This window comes from Pieris brassicae, unplaced genomic scaffold (assembly GCF_905147105.1).
Source record: "Pieris brassicae unplaced genomic scaffold, ilPieBrab1.1, whole genome shotgun sequence".
Taxonomy (NCBI): Eukaryota; Metazoa; Arthropoda; class Insecta; order Lepidoptera; family Pieridae; genus Pieris; species Pieris brassicae.
This window is the reverse complement of record NW_025575999.1, coordinates 17,501-21,172: the sequence shown is the minus strand read 5'-3', so window position 1 is coordinate 21,172 and position 3,672 is coordinate 17,501.

Below are 3,672 nucleotides of genomic sequence, written 5' to 3'. Positions count from 1 at the left end.
TGCGCCACCTGTAAAAAAGCAGGGAAGCCGTCGGAGGACCACCGAACCGCTTCGGTACAGTGCCCGGCGAGACAGGCGGCGGAGAAGCGATCCTTAGAAAGAACCAACTATGGATTATAGGTCCATAGGCGGTTCACGAGGAGACAAGACGGACATCTCGGTCGGACAAGTAAACCTGCAAGGGTCGGCGATGGCCACCAAGGAGCTGCCGGCTCTCGCGAGGAATCTGGACCTCAGCGTCTGTCTGGTGCAAGAACAATACCCGGCAGCTAGGCTGCCGGGCCTATACCAGCACGATGTGGCCCCAATGGCAGGAATCATCGTGCTGAGAGACGATCTGGCAGTGCTCGTACTCCGCAACTTGTGCACGTCTCACTGTTTCGTGGCACAGCTGGGAGGGGGGGAAAACACCGTGTACGTGGTGTCGGCGTACTTCCAGTACAAGGATGAGATAGCCCCACACCTGGAGCACTTGGAACGAGTGCTGGAAGCGCTTCGAGGAAAATGCGTGGTCATAGGTGTCGACACAAACACCCACTCTCAGCTGTGGTACAGTCGCGAGGACCAGTGTGAAGGAAGAGGCAGAGTGGCAGAGCAGCGTAGGACGGCTATGGAGAGTTTCGTGCTGTCGTGGGGTCTCCTGGTCCACAACGTCCAAGGCCAACCGGACACCTTTAGTTCACCGAATGGGAGCTCCAACATTGACGCGACTCTGGGAACGAGAGGAGTTCGGATCGACGGATGGACCGTGCACGCCGATCTCAGCGCGAGTGACCACCGCCTGATTACGTTTGTGATCCATCTCGGATCAGCTAGTTCCTCGGGACAACTGCATCAGGCGCGTAGCAGTGAACAGGGCATGGAGCCGATAAGGTTTCGTGACCGCGGGGTGGATTGGGACCGGTTCCGCTCGGACTTAACGTTGCGCGTGGGCAGGATAACGTTTAACGCTCCTGCTCAGGCTATTTGTTCGGCGTTTACTTCCGCTGTCGTGACTTCGGCGGAGAAATGTTTGGGGGTGGTGAAGCCTAAACGGCATGGGGGCTACGAGTGGTGGTCGGGTGAACTGGACGGCCTCCGCAGGCAGCATAATAAATTTCGTCGGGAGTGGCAACAGGCAAGGCGCGCGGGCGGCCTGTGCGAAGAGATTGCGCGAAAACGCTTTCATCTTGCCCGTACTAGGTACCGGAAGGCAATGCGGAATGCCGAAACCGAGCACTACAGAAGAATTTCCGACTCTGGGAATGAAGATCCCTGGGGAATGGCGTACCGGCTCGCTAGCGGGCGCGTGCGCCCACCCTCGGGAGTAGTAAACGGTATGAAGCTATCGCAGGGATTTGCTACGAACATGGAGGAAGCGATGTCTGGAGTTCTGGCGATCATGTACCCGGACGATGATGTGGCGGTCGATTCGCCGTACCACTCAAGGGTACGCCTTGCCGCCGCTTTCGCGCCGTCGGGAAAAGACGTGGACATAGTGGACAGGTCAGCACTCGATAGGATCGTGAAGAGCCTACCTAATAAATGTCCGGGGCTAGACGGTATCACGGCGCGGATTGCCAAGGTCGTTTGGAATGTGGCCGCGTCGGAAATGATGTATATTTACAGCAAGTGTGTCCGAGAAGGCGTGTTTCCAGACGTTTGGAAGATCGGAAGGCTGGTTGTTATACCGAAGGGCAATGGGAGACCACTCACGGACCCGAAAGCGTACAGGCCCGTTACGCTTCTGTCGGTACTGGGGAAGATCCTGGAGAGGCTGATCTGCGAGTGTACACCGGGCCTATACGGCCGTATATCGCCCAATCAGCACGGATTCATGCACGGGAAGTCGACGGTGACTGCTTTGAGCAGAGTATTGGACGTCGTGCGAGAGACGAACCACAAGTACGTCCAGGCCATCCTATTGGATATCTCGGGCGCGTTCGATAACGCATGGTGGCCGATGGTCCTGGTCAAGTTTAAGCAGGGCGGTTGTTCTCGCAACGTTTATAGACTGCTGTGTTCGTACTTTACCGGTAGAAGGGTGGGGATGTTCGCGAATAACGTGTCCGTCTGGAAGAACTCTACCATGGGTTGCCCACAGGGCTCTGTTTTAGGGCCGACACTGTGGAACATTCTGGTGGACGATTTGTTGCGGATGGCGGTGCCCCCAGGAGTAGAGCTGGTAGCGTACGCGGACGACGTCACGGTCTTGATCGAGGCGAACTCCCGGGCGGACATCGAGTGGAAGGCGGCGACCACTCTTCAACTGGCGCTCGAATGGGGCCAGCGGAATAGGCTGTCGTTTTCGTCTTCGAAAACGCAGTCTATAACATTGAAGGGCAGGTTCCAGCGTCCGCCGGTGATCCGGCTGGGGGGCGACTCGGTGAAGGCCGTCGGCGTGGCGAAGCTGCTCGGCGTGGTGCTGGACGAGCGCGGCACGTTTGCGGAACACGCGCAAGACATCGGCGACAGAGGTGCAAGGTGCTTCGGGAAGATGGCTAGAGTGTCTGCCTCCAACTGGGGTATCAGATACCCGGCGCTCCGGTTGTTATACTACGGAACATTTGTCGCGACCATTACGTACGCGGCTGCGGTGTGGTATGGCAGATCTCTTGCGTTTGTGGTGGCGAGTCGGCTGCTGCGAGCCCAGAGGTCTGCGTTGGTGCTCTTGACGAAGGCCTATCGGACGACAAGCACGCCGGCGCTGGCCGTCCTGGGCGGCGTGCTGCCGGCGGATCTCGAAGTGTACCGTGCGGGCAAGATTCAGGCGACGAAAAGGGAAACGGCCAAGGGAGAGGTCAATGACCTAAAGCGTAGGGTCCACTCCGAGGTGGTTGACAAGTGGCAGGAGCGCTGGGAGGTCGAGGAGAGGGGGCGCGACCTGCAGCGCTTCTTCCCTTGCGTCAGGGGTAGACTTCGCGCGGCGTGGGTAGCGCCCGACTACTTCACGTCGCAGCTTTTGGCAGGTCACGGCGCGTTCAACGGCCGCCTGCGGGACCTTGGTCTCAAAGAGGTCGGGACGTGCCCGTGCGGGCTTGCGGAGGAGTACAGGGATCACGTCCTATGGGAGTGCGGGCTGTACGATCGGGAGAGGGAGGAGATGCTGGACCGCGTGGTGACGGGCGGGCCGGGACCGGTTTACTTCGCGGATCTCGTGGCCTCGGAGGCGAACTATGCCGCGTTCAGTAGATTCGCACGCGCCTGGCATCGCGCGAGAAGCGAGATAGATGCCGAGGAGAAGGGACTGAGGCGAGCACTGCACGAGCAATACACGACGGGGCGCGACGCTGACGTGGAAAGATCGACACCGACGACGAGCCGTTCTCTTGTGTTGTCCGCAGCCCCCCGGGGGGAGAATGCGCCTCGCGCAGCCCTCTCGAGAGAGAGGGAGAATGCGCACGGGACAGAAATTGCGTAAATTTGTAGGGAGTCAAGAGAGTGCGCCGGTGACGATGCACAGAGTGCGTAAAGACTCACCGGCGCATCTCCCATTGATTCGGTCGAGACCCGGTCCGCATGACCGCGAGGTCGGAAGGACCATGGGAAGGTTGGTGGGTTATGTCCCTATCTACTATCTAGCGAAACCACAGCCAAGGGAACGGGCTTGGGAGAATCAGCGGGGAAAGAAGACCCTGTTGAGCTTGACTCTAGTCTGGCATTGTAAGGAGACATGAGAGGTGTAGCATAAGT